This window comes from Peromyscus maniculatus, chromosome 5, assembly GCF_049852395.1.
Source record: "Peromyscus maniculatus bairdii isolate BWxNUB_F1_BW_parent chromosome 5, HU_Pman_BW_mat_3.1, whole genome shotgun sequence".
Lineage (NCBI taxonomy): Eukaryota > Metazoa > Chordata > Mammalia > Rodentia > Cricetidae > Peromyscus > Peromyscus maniculatus.
Genome location: NC_134856.1, coordinates 42,773,673 through 42,798,206, shown reverse-complemented (window position 1 = coordinate 42,798,206; position 24,534 = coordinate 42,773,673). Strand labels below are relative to the sequence as shown.

The following is a 24,534-nucleotide window of genomic DNA, read 5'->3' as shown; positions in this document are numbered from 1 at the left end:
ATGGAGGACATAGACTACGCCTGCTGACTTGCCCACTGTGTCTGTCTGGCATAGCACCTTAATTACAGTGGTATTTTTGCAGCAAAAAAAAAAAAAAAAAAAAAAAAGTCAGTCACATCAAAAGAAAGAAATGTTAACCAACAAATTCATTTCTACTTGGGTCAGTTTTTTTTTAACATTGAAAGGATCATTAAAAAAACTGCTCATTTTCTGTGTTCTTTGGGGTTTTTTGTTGTTAACTTTAATTTCAAGCTTGAGACAAGGAACTGCAGACTGAGAGTTATAAATGATAACCTTGGGATCAATTACCTGGGCTGATTCCTAGCTCCACCACTTAATAGCTGTGTGTCCTTGAATAAATGACTTAAACTCTGACATCTTCAGTTTCCTCATCTGCAAAATGTGGAGAAAGTACCTATCTCAAAGGGTTATTGCAAGAATTCAATATAACACATATAAAGTCAACACATTCAAGAACATATTCTAGCCTAGCACAATGGCTCTCAATGTAATCCCAGTACTCAGGAGTCTGAAACCAAAGGGCCAATAAATAGTTTCAATCCAGCCTGGGCTCTATTAGGGAAACAGTTTTGTTTTGTTTTGTTTAAATCATTTTCTTTCAAGACAGAACAGTGTAGAAGGGAGTTGACTGTGTTCATGGAAAAGATAAAGATCAATCCAACACTTGGCCCATCTATGAGAGAGAGAAGGGAGAATGAAGGGGACAGAATGAGATACAGGGTCTTTGGTAACATTTTCTTTCTTAGATGATGGGTAAGTTAATATTTACTATTGCTCACCATGTTTTATGTCTGAAATATTTTATACTTAGAACTAAACTCAGGACTGGGAGAGAGAGCCTCAGTTGGTAGAGCGCTTGCATGACATGAGAAAGGCCCTAGGATTAACCTCCAATCCTGAAATAAAAAATTCTCAATTCAAATACACCTAATCCATGTAACAGGTACTAGTTATCTGGACAATATAAACTATCTGGTTATAGTGTTGAGTTTTTGTTGTTGTTACTTTTTTTTTTTAAGGCAGGATTTCACATGACCATAGCTGACTCCAACTAGCTATAGAGCTGCTAACTTTGAACTCATGGTTCTCCTGCCTCTCTATACACACACATGTGGTAATATGTTTGTAATCTAAGAAATAATGCTTGTCTGAAGATCAGAGGACAGAGTTAGCCACAGAGGTCAGGCAGTGGTGGCACACACCTTTAATCCAGGGAGGAAGAGGCAGAGATCCATCTGGATTTCTGTGAACTCAAGGCCACACTGGGCTACATGAAATCAATACAGTATAGAAGAGAAACAGCCAGGCAGTGGTGGCTTACACCTTTAATTCCAGCACTTGGGATCACACACCTTTATTCCCAGCACTGGGAAAGTTGATACAGGAAGTGATATGGCTGGGCAGAGAAAGGAATATAAAGTGGGAGTAGACAGAAATTCATTCACTCTCTTGCAGAGGCTGTCAGGCTGAGGAGTTGGTGAGGTAAGAGGTGGTGGCTGTGGCTTGCTCTGCTTCTCTGATCTTTCAGCTTTCACCCTGATATCTGGCTCTGGTTTTTATTATAAGACCATTTAGGATTCGTGCAACACACACACACACACACACACACACACACACACACTTTAGTTCACTAGACAAATGCCATATTTCATGGAGCTACAACCCTTGTCTTTTGTGGTCTTTTAGTACTTTGAAAAATAAAGCCCGGTGTGGTAGTACATACCCATAATTCCAGCACTCGATGATACACAGTCGTTTGCCTAGTATACACAAGACCCTGGTTTCAATCACCAATACCAAAAGAACAACAAGGGCATTTCCTTAACTAAGTGATGAAGGGGGAGGGCCCAACCCATTATGGGTGGTTCCATCCCTGGGCCGATGGTTCTGGGTTCTATAAGAAAGCAGGCTAAGCAAACCATAGGAAGCAAGCCAGTAAGCAGCACCCCTCTGTGGCCTCTGAATCTGCTCCTGCCTCTAGGATCCAGCTCTGTTTGAGTTCCTGTCCAGACTTCCTTTGAGAATAAACAGCAATATGGAAGCAAATAAACCCTTTACTCCCCAGCTTGCTTTCTGGTCAAGGTGGTTCTTCAAGGTGATAGAAACCCTAACTAAGACACCAGGTGAGAGCACTCGCAAGCATGAAGGCCAAAGTTCAGATCTCAGCACCCAAAAGCTCCAGACAGCACTCATGACTGTAACCCCAACACTGGGGTTACAGCATTAGGAAGGGTAGACAGCAAAGACAGAAGAAAATCTGGGGTTTGCTGGCCACCAGTCTATGTAAAAAAAATAGTGACTGAGCTCCAGGTTCAAGGAGAGACCATGTCCTAAAGGAGTAAGGGGAAGAACAATAAGACATGCCTACACATCTGAATATCATACACAGACACCAGGACGGGGGAGGGAGGGAGAGTGCGAGAGAGAATTGAGGTTATCTAGTTACCATGCTAGCAAAAGGCATTCGATGACTTTCTAAGGTCCTTAGCCTACCTTTAATTTACTGAACTCCTGATTCTCCTGTGTCCAACACCACCTGGTTTGTTCAGTGTTGGAAAATTAAGAGCCCCCTGCATGCTAGGCAAGCACTACACCCTCAGCCTGTAAAATTCATTTTAGAAAGCTTTTATTTTTCTGAGACAGGGTCTTATTCTGCAACCCAGATTAGCCTAGAACTAAAATTCCTCCTGCCCATGTGCTAGGATTGCACATATACAAAGCCATGCCCAGCCATTTAGAAAAAGTTCTGTTCAAAAAGCTAAGTAAAACTGGGTTTCAGAGATTAAACTATATATGAGGTTATTTTATATGTTCAAAGAGTAATTAGAATTACCAATGCGCCCCCCCCCCCCCCGAAGAGAGAGTTCAGTGGTTACTTAACAGTACTAAATGTTCTCCCAGAGGACTCAAGCTCATCTCAAAAAAATTACCAACATATTGATTCTCCTAAAATTCATCACCCAAATTGAGAAAAGTCAATTTCCAAAAATCTATAGAACTATATCTGGGATAAAGAGCCCCCACAAGGAGTAACACCATTTTCAAGCCAAGATCACCATTTTTCTGTCCCATGAAATGCTTACTTCATCACTCCAAGATAAGATCCCCAAGGCTGTGTCCTTGGAAGTTCACCCTTATCTCTCCCTCACCTCTGAAGTATGAACACAATAAATAATGTTTTTATTGAATCTGAAAGACGAAAATAGTCTTATCTAAAGAATATGTATCTGTCCTTCCAAACGAAGCACATGAAGTGAAGGTGTACTTGCTGTATAGCTTCAGAAAAAAGCAGCCAGGACTCAGCCCAGTTCCTGGCCCAGATAACTTTCTTCCCACATCAGAACTCACTACTTGCTGAGAGTTCTGAGCTAATGGACAGCCAAAAGTCAATAACACAAAACTAAAAAGCTCCTATGGTAACAAGGTCATTTGTTCCCTCAACCTAAAGACATTTGAACTCTACGTCTTGAAAAAAATAAATCCTAAATTAAAAGCCAACTTTTCAACATTAAAATCACTCCTTTTCTATCTGACATGAGGACTTTACTTAAATAGGTCGTCCTTGATAAACACTGAGAAAAGACTTGAGTAAAGGAATGGGACCGCAGTTCCTTTGCCACTGACTATGACATAATACCCTAGTCCTGGATTGTGTGGCTGAGAACTAAGAAACTAGGTTAACTAGACAAAACCCTCATCATCCCCTCTTGTGGTGCCCATATGGTCTATACTTTCACGTTACCTGTTATACAAAACCCCCATGTCACATTTTGTTGTTTTGTTTTGTCTTTTGAGACAGAGTTTCTCTGTGTAGTCCTGGCTGTCTTGGAACTTGCCATGTAGACCAGGCTGGCCTCAAACTCAGAGATCTGCCTACCTCTGCCTCCCAAGTGCTGGGATTAAAGACATGCGCCACCACTGCCCAGCTCAGATTTTTGTTTCATAAGCCTAACTAAATTAATGCACTTACAAATTGCAAAATACTATGACTGGAGCAGAACACTAAGAAGGGTTAAACAGGAAGTGGGGCTGGGAGGTGGCAAAAGTGGTCTTCTGTATGTGCTGTGTGTGTGTGTGTGTGTGTGTGTGTGTGTGTGTGTGTGTGTGCGCGTGCGTGCGCGCGCGCGCAACTGCCAAGAACAAATGTAATTACGTTAAAAAGAAGGGAAGCAAGCAAGCTAGCTAGCTTAAACTAAGAATGGGGATTGAGCTGGGTATGGTGGCACAAGCCTTTAATCCCAGCACTAGGGAAGCAGAGGCAGATGGATCTTTGTGAGTTTGAGGCCAGCCTGGTCTACAGAGCAAGTTCCAAGACAGCCAGAGCTGTTACACAGAGAAACCCTGTCTCAAAAAACCAAAGAGAGAGAAAGAAGAGATTGAGCTCAGCTGACAGAACACTTGCCTAGCACGATCAAAGCCCTGAGTTCAATCCCCAGCACCATACAAACCAGGCACAGGGCACAAGCAGGTCCCAAATTTTTAGGTTGTGGACACAGGAAAACCAGAAGCTCAGAAATTCAAAGTCAGGTGCTGGAGACATGGCTCAGTGGACAAGAGCATGGAATGTCTTTGCAAAGGACCCAGGTTCAAGTCATATCATCAACATGGCAGCTCACTCCTGTCACTCCAATCTGTCCAGTAGCCCTCTTTTGGCCTCCTCAGGCACCAGGCACACACATGGTACACAAACATACATACATGCAGGCAAAAATACTCATACACATAGAATAAAATTAAAATTAAAAGAAAATGCAAAGCAAGCCTGGGCTACATGAACCACTGGTTTAAAAAAAAATCAGAATTTTATTTTCTAGTATTGTTCAGTGTCTTAGTGCTTTTCTTAGGCAATAGGAAGTGAGGTAAGAACATGTAAAGAATGCATAATTTCCTCAATATGAAGATATGTGATGTGTTTACAAAAGTAAGATCTACAGAGTTAAGGAAGGTTAGTATTAGAACATTACTGGGTCAGCAAGATGGTTCAGCAAATAAAAGGTGCTTACTGACAAGCCTAAAACCTGAGTTTGACTCCTGGAACCCAAAATGTAGACAGAAAGAATCAACTCCCCAAAGTTGTCCTCTGACCTCCAATGTGCACCATGGCAGGCATGCACCACCTCCCCAACACACACACACACACACACACACACACACACACACACACACACACACACAGAATAAATAAATAATAAATAAATAAGTAAGTAAGTAAATAAATAAATTAGATGTGATAATGAGAAGACATGGGCTAGAGAATCGCTCAGTGAGCACTTGCTGCTATTCTAGTTCAGTTCCCAGCACTCCCATTAGGTGGCTCACAACTGTCTTAACTTGCTCAAAAGGACCTGATTCCAACCTCCTCAGAATCTGTACCCACACGGGATGCATTCACACAGACACACACTCATCCACATAAAAAGAAATAAAAATTACATCTTTAAAAAAGAAAAAAAAAATTCAGGCCTGAAGACCCAGGTAAGATTCCCAATGCCCACATATCAGTTCACAACCATGAGTAACTCCAGTTCCAAGGGATCTGGTTCCCTCTTCTTGCAGGCATACAAATGGCACACATACATACAGGCACGCAAAACATCTAAACACATAAAAATAAATAAATAGAAGGTTATTGTTTTGCTAAGATCTTAAATATGTTTGAGGCACGGGGTTAGTTATTTTATCAGGTTTCACGCAATTTCAATGCAACAACACTAAATTTTATATGCTGTAGTTTCCAGTTCAAAATACAACTTCCTAATTATTAATCGCTGTCTCAGGTTCTTCAGAAAAACAGATATGAGAAGTTCAAATGAAGAACACAGTACCCTGTGAATTACAGTATACTATAATTCTAACTCTCAACTTGGTCGGTTTGGCCTGAATCATCCCTAAGTAAAATACTAAAATGGAGTTTCTGTCTCTTCAAAGCAAAGGAGTATGTGCTAAAATGTAACCACAGAGAGATACCACCACACCCTGTGCAGGGCAGCCAGCTGGCATCCCTCTAAGAGGTCTTAAGTTCAATTCTCCCTTAACTGCCACAGCAATCCTTTTTTATGTTTAACTATTCATACCAAACTTCGACAAAGCTGAAAATTTAAAAAGCAGACATATAAATGCAAGCATACTACCACACAACTGAACAGCTTAAGATGCATGAATAGCAACAAAGGTCAAATAAACAGCAGTAAGTAAATCGGTTAAATATCAAATTTTACACTAAATAATACGAAGCTAAGAAGCAATTTTTACCTTTCCCACCCTAATGTTATTAACAAAATAAACAAGAAGTGTCATCAAATTATCTAAGCAAAACTTTAACTGTGCCTAGTATGAATGTAAGTGCCTTTTTCCTTTTTTCTTTTTTTGTTTTTTAAGAAAAAGTCTCACTACGTAAACTCACAGATATCTGTCTGCCTCTACCTCGAGAGTGCTGGGATTAAAGACATGAGACACCTCTCCACGCCTACAATTTGCTTTTTAATTGAAACAAGTAAAGGGAACCATGAGGAAAGCAAAATCATAAACTTTAAACCTTAGTAAGATGTCATTCATACCATAAGACTCACAGAAGGGCCGGGCGGTGGTGGCGCACGCCTTTAATCCCAGCACTCGGGAGGCAGAGCCAGGTGGATCTCTGTGAGTTCGAGGCCAGCCTGGGCTACCAAGTGAGCTCCAGGAAAGGCGCAAAGCTACGCAGAGAAACCCTGTCTTGAAAAACCAAAAAAAAAAAGGCCGGGCGGTGGTGGCGCACGCCTTTAATCCCAGCACTCGGGAGGCAGAGCCAGGTGGATCTCTGTGAGTTCGAGGCCAGCCTGGACTACCAAGTGAGTCCCAGGAAAGGCGCAAAGCTACACAGAGAAACCCTGTCTCGAAAAACCAAAAAAAAAAAAAAAAGACTCACAGAAGGGTATTTTCCCATAGGATGAAAGCAGAAATATTAAAGTTATTTAATAATAAGTTTTCAACCCAGGCATGGTCACACACACCTTTAATCCCAGCACTCAGGAGGTAGAGGCAGGCAAACTTCTGAGTTCAAGGCCAGCCTGGTCTACAGAGTGAGCTTCAGGAAAGCCAGAGCTACACAAGAAACCTTGTCTCAAAAACCAAAATAAATAAATAATGTAAATTTTCCCTAGCATATTCTTCATGAATCCAAACTCTGTTACATCTGGATACTCAAGAAACAGAAAGTTTCTTTTAACCCATTTCTGATTAGTGACTTATTAGAAATGGACAGAAAAGAGTGACAACAGTGTCAAAATAGCCGGGCAGTGGTGGTGCACGTGTTTAATCCCAGCACTCAGGAGGCAGAGGAGGGGGAGGAGAGTCCTCTGTGAGTTCGAGGACAGCCATGGCTACACAGAGAAACCCTGTTGTAGAATATTATTTTAAGGTGTGCTACTTTTTGCACAATTATGCTGCATTTGTTTAACTATGTGAAGGTGTGTTACTGTGCCTGTCTAACATACCTGATGGTCTAATAAAGAACTGACGGCCAATAGTAGGCAGGAGAAAGGATAGGCGGGGCTGGCCATTATACTCTCCCTAGAGTATATAGAAGTATATAGAAGGAGAAATCTTGGAGGAGGAGGAGGAGGAGGAGGAGGAGGAGGAGGAGGAGCCGCCAAAGAAGGAAGAAGACATTAGGGGCCAGCCACTCAGCTACACAACCAGCCACAGAGTAAGAGTGAAAGTAAGACAACAGAAGTAAGAAAAGGTAAAAGCCCAGAGACAAAAGGAAGACGGGATAACTTAAAGTTAGTTAAAGCTGGCAAGAAACAAGCCAAGATAAGGCCAGGCATTTATACGAAAGAATTCATCTTTGTATGTATCTATTTGGGATCTGGGTGGACCACTTATACTGCTTGCTCTTCCAAAGGTCCTGAGTTCAATTCCCAGCAACCACATGGTGGCTCACAACCATATGTAATGAGATCTGGTGCCCTCTTCTGGCCTACAGGGATATGTACAGATAGAACACTGTATATATAATAAATAAATCTTTAAAAAAGAATAGCCAAAGATGCTGGATGGTTTGCACATACCTTTAATCCCAGCACTCAAAATGTAGCCAGGGCTACACAGAGAAACCCTGCCTCAAAAAAACACACACAAAAAAAGAGTAGCCAAAGATAAAAAAGCACAGTCATAGCTTTTCTTAACAAAGATAATTTTCTATATAAAGCTATTACGTCTTTTAAATTTTGGGACAGCAAAATAGGATCAGCAAGATGGCTCAGGTAGGGGCACTTGCTGCCCAGTATGATGACCTGAGTTCAATCCCCTGGGATCTAAGTGGTAAAAAGAGAGAATTGACTCTTGCAAATTGTCCTCCGATCTACAACACACACACACACACACACACACACACACACACACACACGTGCGCGCACACAAAAAAATTAATTAGAAATCGGGGAGCAAAGCAAAGATACTAAGGGAAGAAACAAAAAACATAATGTTAACATAAACCATAACAAGTGACATAAATTAATTGAGGAAAGAATGATTCCTTTAGTTCTGGCATAGCTGACTCTCTACATGTCACATAAGAACTTATACTGACACACTGTGGCTCACACTTTGTATTCTGACACACTGTGGCTCACACTTTGTATTCCCAACACACTGGAGGCTGAAGAAGTAGGAAGCCAGCAGAATTACATACTGGGTTTCAGGCTAACCTAGACTACAGAGTGAGACCTTCTCTCAGACAAAAGCAAACCCCCCATCTCACACTATATGTTAACTCCATGTTATTTCTAGAACTAAATAAACCATTCTTTTCTCAATTACTTTAATGTCAACTTGTCATGTTTTACATACCTACTGTGTTTAGAAACATGTATGACGATATAGAAAGCTCATTGCTAACACAAGCTTGTACAGCAAGTGCCTTTCCCCATTGAGCTACCTCACCAGGTACAAATTATGGCAACCTATTTATAAGAATCTGAATAGAAATATATATGTAAACATATATGTGTGTGTGTGTGTGTATGTATGTATGTATGTATTTTTTTTAAATCACTTTGGAGGGCTGAAGAGATGGCTCAGCACTTAAAAATCACTTGCTGCTCTTCTAGGGGACCCAAGTTCAGTTCCTAGCACCTAGGTTCAGCAATTGTAACATCTATCCACCTAAAATTCCAACTCCAGGGGATCCAACACTCTCTTATGGCCTCTATGGGCACATGTATAATACTACACACTTATACATAATAAAAAAATTTAAAGTATACTTCTGTTAAACTTAATATCCCATGTTAGAGATTCTATTCATAGAATCAGCAAATATGGTCACATCTACAAGTATATTTATTGTAGTCTGTAGTGACAAAAATATGGAAATGAGAGCTAGAGATGGTCCAATGGTTAGGGCACTTGCTGCTCTTGCAGAGGATCTATTTTGTTTCCAGCACATGCATGACAACTTACTAACTGTGCACTAACTCCAGTTCAGGGAATCCAATGCCCTCTCTAGCCTCCCAGGCACCAGGCATGTAGCTGGTACACATATATGCATACAGGCAAAACATAAACACACAAAAATAGATAAATAAATCTTTCCTGTTTTTTTGTTTGTTGGTTTCTCTGCATAACAGTCCTGGCTGTCCTAGAACTTGCTTTGTAGACCAGGCTGACCTCAAACTCACAGAGATCTGCCTGCCTCTGCCTCCCAAGTACTGGGATTAAAGGCATGCACCACCACCAGCTGGCAAATAAACTTTTTTTGAAATGACCTAGATGCCCATAGGAAAATAGTCAAATAAACTAGGGTTTATCTGTGCTATAAGTCATAATGGAACTGTTTAAAAGATCAAGATGGAAATATATCTACTGACCTCCCAACATGTTATGAGAGGCTTTTTTATTGAGGAATATAGTTCAATCTTTTTTTAGTAAAAACAATTCCAACATATGCACATTTATGTCAGCATAGTATCTAAGAACCCAGAAACACTGACAGATGCCCATCATCTATGCTCAACAGCTGGAGAGTAACTGTGGAAGATCTGAAGGAAATTAATAGCTTTCTTAAAAGCCTTTCAATTTTATTCACTTATTACAATATATTGTATTCTTTATATATTAAAAATTTAAAAAAAAACTGGGCTTAGTGGACACACCTTTAATGTCAGAACTTTTTGAGTTTGAGTCCAGCAGAATCTACATACTGAGTCCCAGGCCAACCAGGGTTACAGTGAGATCCTGTCTCAAAAAGAAATGAAAAGTGAGCCAGGCGGTGGTAGTGCATGCCTCTAGTCCGAGTGCAGAGCTAGGTCAATTTCTGTGAGGCCAACCTGTTCTACAGAGTGAGTTTCAGGATAGCCAGGGCTGTTACACAGAGAAACCCTGTCTCTAAACACAAAAACAAGCAAACAAACAACAAAAAAATACCCAAACATTTCAAAGAAACACAGATAAAGATTACATGCTTTCCGTTTTGTTGCTGGTGTTTACACATTAGAAATAATTTATAGGGGAATGGAAAAATAGCTCAGTGATTAAGAGCACTGGCTTCTCTTCCAGGGCACCCAGGTTTAATTCCCAGCACCCACATAGCAGCTCACAACTGTGTATATTGAGGGTGAAGGACGCACATATGGAGGAGATCAGAGGACTATCTGCTCTCTTCCACCTTTACTTGGGTGCTAGGGATCATATCAAACTTAAGTTACCAGGCTTGTACAGCAAGCACCTTTCCCCACTGCATAACCTCACCAGTCTTGAGGAATAATTTTATAAGGGTTCAAACAAATACAGGACACTTTCTGGATTAGTAAAATATTCAATAAACTATATCAATGTGTACTGAGCTAAAAACAAACAAATACTTTTACTGTCAATTTCAATGTAATTTTTTATGTGCATTTTCTAGGGCAGTGTTTTGATTTTTTTTTTTTTTTTCATCTTTCCTGGAACTCACTCTGTAGCACAGGCAGACCTTGAACTCACAGAGATCCGCCTGCCTCTGCCTCCCAAGTGCTGGGATTAAAGGTGTGCGCCGCCGCCGCCGCCGCCGCCGCCGCCGCCGCCGCCGCCGCCGCCACCACCACCGCCCAACTGTGTTTTTGATTTTGATGTTTGTAAATGTCCTATTCTCTCAATGTGTTACAGCTGATAAAAATTGTTTTGGGGCCGGGCGGTGGTGGTACACGCCTTTAATCCCAGCACTTGGGATGCAGAGCCAGGCGGATCTCAATGAGTTCGAGGCCAGCCTGGTCTACAGAGCAAGATCCAGGAAAGGCACAAAGCTACACAGAGAAACCCTGTCTCGAAAAACCAAAAAAGTTGTTTTGTGTATCTGAAGACAAACTTTTGCTGACATCAACTCTTCCTGTCACAAGTAAAGGAACTGCAACAGGGTCCCATAACTAAGTCAAGACCTGGCTGCTCTGGACTGGACTAATAACTGTATGTCAGAGTACCATAATAATTCTGTATTATTTTCACTCATAACATCCATTCTGCAGAGTAACCACTAAGTGCCAGGCATTGCACTGTGTGTGCCACAAATTTGAATTTTGGTTTTTTTAGAAGCTCAAAAAAATAAATAAATAAAAATAATCTAGCATATACTAAAAAAAAAAAAAAGCTGTCTCGTTCCCATTTCTATAGGGGAAGGGAGGGGAACGGAGGAATGGATTTTCCAGGTGGAAGAAAAGCATTACAGATGCACTGGAATATCAAACATTAAAAATGAACATGAAGTCCCGGCCTGGCAGTGTTGAATGAACACCTTTAATCCCAGCACCTGGGAGACAGAGACAGGCAGAACTCTCTGAGTTCAAGGCCAACCTAATCTAACATAGTCAGTTCCAGGACAGCCAGAACTACATAGTGAGACCCCTGTCTTGAGGGGGGAAAAAAATGTAAGAAATAATCAGGGAACAGCAAAAGTTCAGAGTTGGGGGTGGGGGTGGAGTAGAGGGGAGGACAGTACAATCAAGCAGCAAAAATAAAAAATAAAAAAAAGCTACTTCCTCATTCTACTGTCTAAATACCTCCATTTTTAAGCAAAATACAGAACCTATGTTCCCACTACAGGAGAAAATAGCCCATTTTAAAATCATCAAATACACAGGTCTAGCACAACAGCTCAGCAGGTTAAGGTGTTTGCCACTTAGCCTGACAACCTGAGTTTGATCTCCAGGGCCCACATGGTAGGAGAACTGACTTCCTCAAATGGTCTTCTGAGCACACCACATGAGCTCTGCCTAGCCCACACTCACTCACTCTCTCTCTCTCTCTCTCTCTCTCTCTCTCTCTCTCTCTCTCTCTCTCACACACACACACACACACACACACACACACACACACACACACACACGTGCATGTGCACACAAATAAATCAACATAATTTTAAAAATGTATTTGTTATACTGCCAGGAAAGGTTCTTTCTTCCTGAAACTAACCTTTGCCCTTCAACCATCATATCAAAACCTAATATTTACAAAGATTCAATTAACTCTATACAGTGTACTTGAGTATTCTCAGTTTCCTTAATCATCTCAAACGAGTATATTTTTAAACATCATATTTTCAAATACTTCAAAATATTGTAAGAGAAGTCTTTAATAAGACCTTTTTGAAAAGGAATTTAAATATTAATTTATCATCTATTTCTTTAGCTTGAAACTGAAATTTATTTTATTTTTATTTTTGGCTTTTCAAGACAGCGTTTTTCTCTGTGTAGCCCTGGCTCTCCTGGAACTCTCTCTGTAGACCAGCCTGGCATGGAACTCAAGAGATACGCCACCATGACAGGCTCAAAACTGAAATTTCTTTTTTTTTTTTTTTTTGGGGGGGGGGTCTTTTTGTAGCTTTGCACCTTTCCTAGAACTCACTTGGTAGCCCAGGCTGGCCTCGAACTCACAGAGATCCGCCTGCCTCTGCCTCCCAAGTGCTGGGATTAAAGGCATGGGCCACCACCGCCCAGCAAAACTGAAATTTCTTAATAGTGGAAATTAAAAATTACTTTCCCTAACTTAAGCTGTAAAAGCACACCTGTGACTCTTCTTACAAGCAAATAATACAAAACATCTCTCTCTTTTTGTTTTTTCTTTTTCTTTTTCTTTTCTTATCTTTTTTTTTTTTTTTTTAAGAACTGCTCTCAGTGTGTAGCCTTGGCTAGCCTGGAACTCACTATTTAGACCAGGCTGGCCTCAAATTCATAGAGGTCTCCCTGCCTCTCCAAATACTAGTTTAAAGGCCTGTGCCAGCATGCCCAGCCTACTTTATGATAATTTTTTAAAGATTTTTTTTGTTTTTAATTATGTGTATGGATATGTACATCCGTGTGGGAATATGTACAAAGAAGTGCTGTTGTCCATAAAGGCCAGAAGAGTGTTCAAATCCCTGGCTCTGGAATTACAGATGGCTGTGAGCCACCTGAGGTGGGTGCTGAGAACCAAACCAGAGTCAGCGTCTGCTGTACTGTGCCCTCTTAACTGCTGAACTATCTAACCAAGCTCTCTGTGGCCCTCTTAACCCAAAGGCTTGTAAAGAAAAGAAAACCAAGTTATTTCACAGTTACAAAGATCCTATGCTCCTCATATCTGTTACTACCAGGAGTTGGAACTGGAGCCTCAAAGTGGGACAGGCTGCAAAGTTTGGGATGCTCAATGAAGCAGGACCACACGGGAGACAACAACCAAGCTGGAATTAGCAAGGCAAAAGGGACCAACCAAGCTGGAACTGCAGGCAAAAGGGACCACTGTGCGCTGGCAACGGAAAAGGGGAAAACTGCTGCCGCTGAGATGCCTTTAAGTATTCACACAGTACAGGGGCCACAGATAGCATCTTTAAAAAGAAAAGTGGCGCGTGGGGGGGGGGGGGGGGATAGGATGGGATTTAGCTCAGTGGTAGAGCGCTTGCCTACCAAGTACAAGGCCCTGGGTTCGGACCTCAGCTCCGGAAAATTAAAAAAAAAGAAAGAAAGAAAGAAAAGAAAAGAAACCTATTTTCTTTTTAACGTATTTAATCTTCAATTGACAATGCTTCTAACTTAATTTTATTTTCCAATGGTCTCAATAAGCTTTTTTTTAAAGGGCTAAACTTGCAAGGACTTAGTGAAAAAGCATTTTCCATGTCAATCATCTCACCCTAGCTTTGATACTAAAGTGCTAGCTAATGCTGATTTAACAACTTTGATAAGTGGATTGTTATTTTCCTCATTTTTAAACTTTCAAATTCCTAGTAACCAAAACTCATGCCCAGTTAGGTATTTTGTATTATTCTTTCAGAGAAGAAAAAGGAGCTTGCAGATATTTTCAAGACAGAAATGACATTCCTTTTCCCTTTTTCTTCCCTGCCTTCATTGAAATGAAATTTTCTACACACACACACACACACACACACACACACACACACACACACACACCTATTCTGGAAAAGTTCTAATAACATATTGACAAACAAGATTTTCAAAACATACAAGCCAAGAAATACAAACTCAAATAAACCTGCATGTTCTCTTGTTGTGGTAGTTGTTGTTATGGTTAGATAAGGGTTCTAGTTATGAAGCTATCCCTGGCAGTCATGGAATTTGCTATGCAGATCAGGCTGACCTAAAATTTGCATTGATCTTCATACCTCTGCTTCCTGAATGCTAGATTACAGGCCAAGAGCTACCATATCCAACTTTACATGTCCTCTCAATTCTAAAATTGCTTGCTACTTTTAAATATCCTGCCTGAGCAGTAAGCTGAGTAAGCTAGAGCTTGGAAGCAAAGGCTTGTAAATTGAGGTGTAGGGAAGCTGAAACAAAGTTCATGGGTTTAAGGCCACCCTGAGATACACAATAAGACCTTGTCTCAAAAACAAATAAAGGACCAGGGCAATTGCTCAGCAGGTAAAAGCACTTGCCAAGCAAGAGGACCTGAGCTCACTTTTCAGAACCTATGTAAAAAGCATGTTTGAGCCGGGCGGTGGTGGCGCACGCCTTTAATCCCAGCACTCGGGAGGCAGAGCCAGGCGGATCTCTGTGAGTTCGAGGCCAGCCTGGGCTACCAAGTGAGCTCCAGGAAAGGCACAAAGCTACGCAGAGAAACCCTGTCTCGAAAAACCAAAAAAAAAAAAAGCATGTTTGGCACATCTGTAACCCCAAGATGGAAGGCAGAGACAGAGAAGAGACTGTATCAACAAGGTAGAAAGCAAGAACTCTTAAAAACTGCCCTGTGGAAGCTGGAGAGACGGCTCAGAAGAACACTGTTTGCTCTTGCAGAAGAAGACCCTGGTTTGATTCCCAGCACCCACATGGTGGCTCACAACTGTCCATGTAACTCCAGTTTATGGCCTCCATGGGCACCAAGCATACATGATACACAGACACTATATATAGGCAAAACACCAACACACATAAATACAACTCTGTTTAAATTTAAGCTGTCTTCTGACTTCCACACTCTCACATGGTATATATAGGCATACACTCACACATACATACACAACATAAATAAAAATTTGGAATATAAAGTGATAAATATAAAATATTTATATAAATATAAAATATAATCGATAAATGTAATGAAGATTTTTTAAAAAAGACAAAAATCAAGAACTAAAAACAATTCATAAAGCAATAAAGATTAAAATGCAGGCCAGATGTGGTGACATACACCTTGAGCCTAGGAAGGAGGCTGAGGCAGTCGAAACTCTTGAGTTCCAGGCCAGCCTGGTCTACACAGATAGTTCAGGACAGCCAGAGCTACACAGGGATAGATACCCTGTCTTGGGGAGAAAAAAAAAGACAAGAACAAAAAGATTTTATTTTTATTTTTTTGTACCAGCACATGCCTGGAGCTCCCTAGAGGCCAGGGGGAGTCAGATCCATAAAACTAGAGTCATGGATGGCTGTGAGTCTCCATGTGGGTGCTGGGAGCCTAACCTTGATCCTCTGGAAGAGCAGCCAGTTAGTCACCTCTTCAGCAGCCTTAAAGGTTTTATGTTTACATTCTCTTCAGTTAAACCTAAGAGTTTAAGTCTAGGGTTTTTTTTGTTTGTTTGTTTTGGTTGGTTGGTTGGTTGGTTGGTTGGTAGGTTTTTCAAAGCAGGGTCTCTCTGTGTAGCCCTGGTTGTCCTGGAACTCATTCTGTAGACCAAATGGCCTCAAACTCACAGAGATCCCCCTGCCTCTGCCTCCCAAGTGCTGGGACTAAAGGCATTCACCACCTCTGCCTGGCAGGATTAAGCATTTAGAAATCTGTCTTGACAGGTAAATTCCAATTCAACTTTTTAAATTATAAAAATATAAATATTAAAAAAAATGACTAATTTGACCTTTTATCTATGTTTGCATAAAAAGTTTTTAATGATCCATTTAAAACTTCTTGGATTTGTATCTGCTTTGTATACTGTTTAGTTTAAGAACTTTTTGGTTTTGGCTTTCTGGGTGATAGAGTGGGATAGAACCTGTAGCTTTAAGTGTGCTAGGCTACCAAAGCCACTACCTGGCTTTTTAAAATAATTCTGGGTGAAATATCAGCAAGGCATTACTAGCAATTTCTATATTTATAGTTTCATTCTAACATTCACCCTTAGATTGTGTAATTGCTGTCAGTAAAACAGACTATATCAAAAAATATGTAACTTCACAAGAACATAGAAAGTGAATGTTGCTAGATCTACCCTGGAGTGGCAAATACCTGTCGTCCCAGCAGCACTGGGAAGATAAGAGACCATCCAAGTTCCAGGTCAACCTGAGCAACATAGGAAGACTGTCTCAAAAACCAAAAGCTAGGCCTGGACTGTGGATGGCACAGACCTGTTCATGCCAGCTACTCAGCTAAGGTACGAGGATCACAAGTTAAAGCCAGCCTGAGCAATTTAGCAAAATCAAGTTTCAAAAAAAAGGGGGGGGGGGGCGGAAGTTTACTAAACACAAATGTTAACTTCTGGTGCAATTCTCAACAGCCAAGACGAGGTACATTTATATATGTACTGACCAATGAAGGATACACAGAACAGCACTTTGCTAATCTTTCTTTGGCAAAGATGTACTTTCTCCAGGTAAACTGCAAACCATCTAAGAATAAATGACATTCATATACCATAACATTAACTGAGTTAAATAACTTTTAATAGCTCTTTCAATACCTGTTCAGAAAGTGAACTCAAAAACAGAACATTTCAGCAGTAAAGTACAAGGAGATACTGAGTTCCTTTTAAAGCAAAAGGAAACTGAACAACTTCAGAGCAACACACTTGCAGAATTACTAATTACTGTTAGAACTCCTGTCGAACAGTAATTAACACAGTTCTGAAGGGGTTTCTTAAAACAAATAACAAGAGCACAGAATATTTACAATGAAAATACTGTCCTCTTTGACATTGTATGACCTGTAAAGAATTTACCTGCAGTCTCATTTCAAAAGCTTCATAAGAAAAGAGCATCAGAGGGCTGGAGAGATGGCTCAGCAGCTAAGAGCACTGACTGCTCTTGTAGAGGACTTGGATTCAGTTTCCAGCACCCACATGACAGCTCACAAATGCCTGTAACTCCACCTCCAGGGGATCTGAATACCCTCTTCTGACTTCCACCGGCACTGGGCATGCACATGATGCACATATATACATGCAGGCAAGACACTCATACATATAAAATAAATAAATAAAATAAATCTTCAAAAAAATTTAAAAATAAAGCATCATTATAAAGTGTACAAGTACCAAGAGATTTGACTCGGTTCAAGTTACAAACTTAGGTTTTGAGTCACTTAACTGTGAACTCGAAGTATTTCTCTTTTGCAGATGTAAAAACCTGGGCTGAGATAAAATAGGGGTGACTCAACACACTCACCTAACCTGAAATGTAGGAAATAATCAGTGATTTATTGTTAAATTCTTTTTCCTAAAGCTCACTGGGCTGCAAACAGACAGTAAAAACAGAATTAAAGTCATGAGGCTATCAGTACTTTGAGGATCCACAGGTTTCAAATAAAAACTTAAGAGTATATAATCTGGCAAATACTACAGGCAACGGTGGGAATGGATGCTTAAAATCTAACTACCCTGAGAAAAATCAACATATGAAGTCAGCAAAGATCATTACTACACAAACACCTGAGAGGTGAAGTCACTAAGAAATCATTCAGCTCGCTCTTCAGTTAACTAATCCCTACAGGAACCAGAAAAGTTATTTTCCTCTCTCCCTGCGTCAGATTAATATTCTCCAAGGGCAGATTTCCGTGCTCAAGCATATATAACGCCAAAAGAAAAAAGGAGGAGGTGGGAGAGTATCAGTTAAGTGCCCAAAAGCTCAGTGTTCGGGACAGAAAGGAAATCCAGAAAGTATTTTGACAGCTCCTTCCCACCTAAAGCCGCTCTGCCTGCTTTAACCCCATTTACTGCTGAAATACACCCTAAGTGGTTCGACAGCTTTCCAACACCAAGCCCTAACTGGGAAGCAGAACCCACAGTTCCAGGCAATAAGGAAGATCCGGAGAATTACTAGAAACTGACGTCCGCAGAACCAAGAGTTGGAGCGGAGGGTGAACAGTGCAGTCGCAGGTAAGTTTTTTTAAAAAGGAAAGGAAAAAAAGGGCGGAAAATTTTGGACCAGAAGTTAGTTGGAAGGTTAGAGGGAGGCGAGGCCGATGTCCGGTTCTGAGCGGACGGCATTGCAGGGACAGGCAGCATTACCCCCTGCATGTGGAAATGCTGAGAGTTCTCAGATCTGACCCGAGTCCACGACACAAGAACGCTGATACGTGGCTCGGAGAGGACACGCGGGGGTGGGGCCCGCCCCGCTAAATCCTAGGCTCCCTGAACGGGCTTTCAAAGGAGGATCGCAGCCTGATAAAGTCAATGGGTTCAAGGAGGCCTGCACCGGCAGGACAATGCCACAGTAGGGGAAGCGGCCGCGCACCGGAGCGCCTGCTCGGAAGCCTCCGAGGGTTGGCCCTCGGGAAGTCCGAGCAAGCCCTGGGGCTTCCCGGTCCCACCTGACCCAACCTGGGTCCTCCTCACCCCCCACAGGCTGAGACCGGACCCCTGGGACTGACAGGAGGTTTCCAGCCAAAAGCTCGCAGCCGCAGCGGAGCCAAAGACACAACCTGCTCTCAGTGCCGCGAGTGACACTCACCGGCCCGAAACCTCGAATGAAACCAGCAGCTTCGGGGGCGGCGGCAGCAGTGGCAGCAGGAACCGAACATCCAAAATGGCGGCTCCCTCGGCCTCACCACCGCTACTGCAGGCGGAGGGATCCCGGGCAGGGAGGGAGTTTCTAACTCGCTTCACGCGCTCTCGAGGAGACGTCGCTCCTCAGCTCCCTCTCCTCGTCAACTCCGCGCCCCTTCAACTGCAACCACCCCTGGTTCCCACCTCGGATGGCCCGAAAATTCGGACCCTGCCGAGGACTATTTGCCAAGGAGGAGGCGACTGCGCCTGGCAGAGCGACGCAAAGCGTAGCAAGGGTCGGGGCTGTCACTGATGACGCTAGACGCGGCTGCCGAGTCACCGCTGCGATGAGTCTGCGCTAGAAGGATCCGGCCGTCCCCAGAGTCAGAGCACTTTGGTTCCGCTGGGCGGCAGAGCTGGGGAAGGAAGCTGTGCTCCCAGGAAACGGTGGGGCCACCTGAGGGGGCGGAGCTAGGCAAGGTAGCTTGCTGGAGGAGTGAGAGGGAGAGGCAGGTGGAGAGGCAGGTGGAGACGCAGGACACTGAGCCAGGATTTAGTCCTCCAGAATTCCTAAATCGTTCCCGTCACCTTGAGTCCTTAGCTTTCTGTTCAACTTTAGAAGCATGCTCCAAGTAGTCTTGGGAGTCTATGGTTTTATTATATCTTCATATCAATTGTACAAAAACGGGTACAAGATGAAGCACGACAATGGGTTCCAAGCACAGCACCACCCCTTCTGCGTTTAGTCACTTAATCTCTCCAACATTACAATTCCCTCCTGTGGGAAAAGAGAATCTGGTCAAATGACAGCCAAAACTTCCACAATAGGCTTTCAATCTATGATTGAATGAACTAATGACCTGAGCCAAAGAAAGTCGAACTAGACAGTTCCCGGCGTGATAAATAATTGCTAACTTGTGACAATAGTATTTTCCATGTGAACCTAGGGATCCTTGATATCTTGGCCCATTTAAAGGAAAGGTGACCTACCTAGAATAAAATCTTTCCAATAGATTGGTAACAAAGTCATCCCAGATGTGAACAAAACACAGCACTAGACTGAACGCCGAAGACAAGGAACTAAGCACCAATCCTAGGTTTGAGACTTGAGTGTCATAAACAGGAAGTTGCACCTTTTTCCTTAGGCATGCGTTTTTCATTGCAAGGATTTCAAAATACTTTACAGGCGTTGAGCTGTACAATTTTGACCTTGAATTTCTGGGGCATGCCAAGTGGCTGGAAAGAAAGGACACCAAGGGCATGATCACATTTTTTTATTAAATATTGGTATCCCATTGTTTATAAAGCACCTTCTTAAGTACAACCTAACCCTCTAAGCAATCTCTTGAGTCTAAGTAAGTAACCTAATTTTACAAACATACTTAAGACTCTCTGAGCGGTGGTGGCACACACCTTTAATCCCAGCACTCAGGAGGCAGAGGCAAGTGCATTTTCATGAGTTTGAGGCCAGCCTGGTCTATAGAGCGAGTTCCAGAAATAGCCAGAGCTACCCAGAGAAACCCAATCTTGAAAAAACGAAAGAGAGAGAGAGAGAGAGAGAGAGAGAGAGAGAGAGAGAGAGAGAGACTGAGAGACTGAGAGACTGAGAGACTTAAGGCTCAGAAACTATGACTGTCTCTCCCACACTGGATTCTGCCATAAGATACCATCCTACAAATTAGAAAACCCACTACACCCAAAACATGCATTCCAACCCAGAGCTACTGGTTCAAAAACATATGGAATTCAGACCCTCCTATCCTTCTTCTGCACATCTAAACATGTCAACCCTAGATCATATGATGATACAGCCTAAAACTAGAACATCATAATGCTAGCATAGTTCAGACCACTCTGAGCCAGGCATATGCAAGAAACATGCCAAATTCACTTTGAAGCTTCCATAAAAGAAGTTTCTCAAACAGAGATGCAAGGCAAAGGTAGCTTAGGTATTCCACTTGGGAGATTATTAAAAGAGCTTAAGGGCCAAGATTAAGTGTTTACCATAGTGAACAACAAAAGAAAAGATGTCTTCTTAAGTAAGGCTTTTGAGCCGGGCGGTGGTGGCACACGCCTTTAATCCCAGCACTCGGGAGGCATAGCCAGGTGGATCTTTGTGAGTTCGAGGCCAGCCTGGTCTACAGAGTGAGATCCAGGAAAGGTGCAAAGCTACACAAAGAAACCCTGTCTCGAAAAACCAAAAAAAAAAAAAAAAAAAAAAAGGAAAAAAAAAGAAAGAAAGAAAGAAAAGAAAAGAAAGGCTTTTGAGGCAGCTGTGGTAGCAGCATCTACCTGTAGGAGGCTGAGGCAGAGGGACTGTGAGTTGGAGGCTAACCTCGACTGCATAATGACTTTGTCTCACAAACCCCCTACCCCTCCCCAAGAAAAACGGAACACTCAAAGGAAAATAGTAATTTAAACCCTCCCTGTGTTGTTATTTTCTTCACTTACATTTTCCTTTATTTAAATTACCACTCCATTAGCCTGGTGTGGTAGTATACAATGAAATCCCAGAACATAGGAGGTAGAGGTAGGAGGATCAGAGGTACAAGGTCATCCTTGTCTACATGCAAGTTTGGGGCTAGCTTTGGCTACATGTGACCCTATCTCAAAGAGATTAAAATAAAGCAAAACTGTAGCTGTGACCTTACTATTCTGATATGATGGATGTTCAAACAAAATAATTAAAATGAGAGTTGGGATGCTGGAGAGATGTCTCAGTAGTTAAAAGCACTTGTTGCTCTTACAGAAGACCCAGGTTCAGATCCCAGCTCCCATGACAGGCAGCTCCAGCTCCACGGGGTCTGACACCTTCTCCTGGCCTCCAAGGACACCATGCACGCGGCAGACACTCACACAGACACACATTCGTACACTTAAGTAAACATTTTAAGTCTTTCAGATGAGCTTCTTAAAATTGTACACAAACATCAAAAAGACTGAGGAACAATAATAAAATGTGAAAATGATTATCTTTGGATAATGGGATTATATTATAGATATTCTTTTTAAAAAAAAGTTCTGCACATTTTGAAGAGGAATTCTTATTAGAAAATGCCCCTCCACCCCCTTAGACATCTGGGCTATGGAGAGTTGAGACAGATAATTAAATTAAAACAAAATACGGGGCTGGAGATGGCTCAGAAGCTAAAAGTGTGTACTGTTATTTCAGAAGACCCAAGTTTGATTCCCTGCACCCACATCAGCAACTCACAACCACCTATAACTCTAACTCTGGGGGATCCAATGCCTCCAGCTTGCATGGACACCCACACTCATGAGCACAGACACACATAAACACATGCACACGATTTAAAAGAAAAAAATTAAATAAATAAATAAAAACAAAAATGGAAAAAATGAGAGGTCATTATTAAAACAGTAAAACAGAGCTTTGGGGAAGACATGTCATGTGAATTGGAGCCTGGGATTCTCAAGGGATTCCTCTGTCTTGGTTTGGGTATATAGCACATTTTCTGGTTTTAGGAGTTTGCGGGGGCTGAGGGGTGGGGGTCGTTTGTTTAGCTTTTTAAATTACATTTATCTAGCTAGCTAGCTATTTAGGGTGCGTGTGCATACATGTACTGTAGTGTGCATGCAGATGTCAGAGGACACCTTTCAGGAGTTTGTTTTCTCCTTTCAGCATGTGGAGCCTGGGGATTGAACTCAGGTTGTCTGTCGGTCAGGCTCAGAGTCAAGCACCTTTACCCGCTCAGCCATCTTGCAGGCTCTAGTTTTTGGCCTTTTGAGGCAGGGTTTCATGCATCCCAATCTACTCATGAACTCACTGTGTAGCTAAGGCTGGCCTTGAACTCTTGATCCTCCTGACTCCACCCCACCGAGTGCTAAAGCTACAGGTATGTAACCTGATGCCCAGCAATGTAATGGGTTTCTTTACCGACTCTGTGGGGTATCGGCGGCTGAAATCCATGTGCCCTTTAGACCAGACAGGGACAGCTGACTCTGAAGAAAAGCAGTCAGGAAGTTTGACAAGGAACATTTCCTGTCTCTCTGAATGCCAGAGACTTCAGCCGAGAGAGGAGAGTGACAAGGGGACCAGTCTGTAGGAAACACAGTGAGTCAGTCCAAGAGGCCTCTCTGCTGGCTGGTTCTGTTATAGTTGAGTCACAGGAGTCTATAAATAAACATAAATGTCAGAGAGAAATTAGTCTCTCTGCTGTTGTTTATGCTGTTTTCACATACACACACACACACACACACACACACACACACACAAAAAAAAAAAAAAAAAAAAAAAAACCATTCCCAAGCTTCTTCTAGCATGATCCCTGGTGACAGTATGTCCTGGAAAAGGGACTGAGGAATTAATCCTTCATTATGGCACATACCAGGAATGATGTAAAAACCACAATTCCAAAAGCCAATTCCATATATTATTTGACCTCATATTAAGAGAACAATAAAATAATTAAAGGAGCTGGAGAGATGGGTCAATGGTTGTGAACATTTGCTCCTCTTACAGAGGACTTGAGTTTGGTTCCCATCATCTATGTGGTGGCTCACAACATTCTGTAACTCTAGTTGACCTCCATGGGTACCAGGCAAACGTGTGCGCATATATACATGCAGGCAGAACACTCATACACAAATGTTTTTTATTTTCTTGGACATCTATCTTATGCTCTCTCTGAGTGAAGACCAACACCCAGAAGGACCACACTGCTTCTTTGCTCTAGAAAAAATTTAAGAAGCTCAAAGTCCATCTAAGATGCTGTATGTCACAGAATCCCCCACCTTATAGTTGTTTTGACTTGTCAATAATTCTATAATACGCCTTTAATCCCAGCACTCAGGAGATCAGAGGCAGGTGGGTCTCTGTGAGTTCAAGACCAACCTGGTCTACATAATGAGTTCCAGAACAGCCAGGGCTACATATGGAAACTCTGTACATATTCCCATCCTGTTCTTCTAAAATCAGCTTCATAAGTTGCTTCAAAATTACCCTGAGAGGTCCAAGAAGTATTGGGACATATGCAGTAACCAGGACATCCAGTCTCTTGTGGCCACTTCAGGGAACACCAAGCTCCTTCTGTGCCCAGAAGCTCACATGTGCCAGAGGTGGCCCAGGACTCACACAGGAGTGACTGACTGGGAGGTCTTTTCTTTGTGAGAGGAAGCATGCAACTGCTCGGCCGTATCCCTGACCTAGTTCTCGAAGCCCCTTTCACTGACACTGTGTGTTTAAAATACACACCCCACACACACTACTGTTAAACCCAGGGCTTGGAAGTGCTCTGCCACTAACCCTAATTAGAAACTTGTTTCTTATGAAGAAGGTGAAATATTTTTCAAAGAAAGACAATAGTTTGTAGGTACCACATTCTTACATATAAAGGAAGTTCTCCTTTAAACAGAAAGGATTATGA

At 42.0% G+C, this 24,534-nt stretch overlaps 1 protein-coding gene across 2 annotated transcripts in view; it reads right to left on the bottom strand.

Annotated features, from left to right (window-relative positions):
- Ap1g1 (adaptor related protein complex 1 subunit gamma 1) overlaps window positions 1–19,925 on the bottom strand; it is a 95,586-nt gene extending 75,661 nt beyond the window's left edge. The window contains exon 1 of one of the 2 annotated variants that reach the window (XM_006974118.4): window positions 19,113–19,925. The gene's annotated coding sequence lies outside the window, so the exon portion shown is untranslated. Of the gene's footprint in view, window positions 1–309; window positions 389–19,112 lie in introns of those variants that run through there. The other variant, XM_076572158.1, reaches the window with a different exon arrangement.
- Window positions 19,926–24,534: the final 4,609 nt, after the last annotated feature.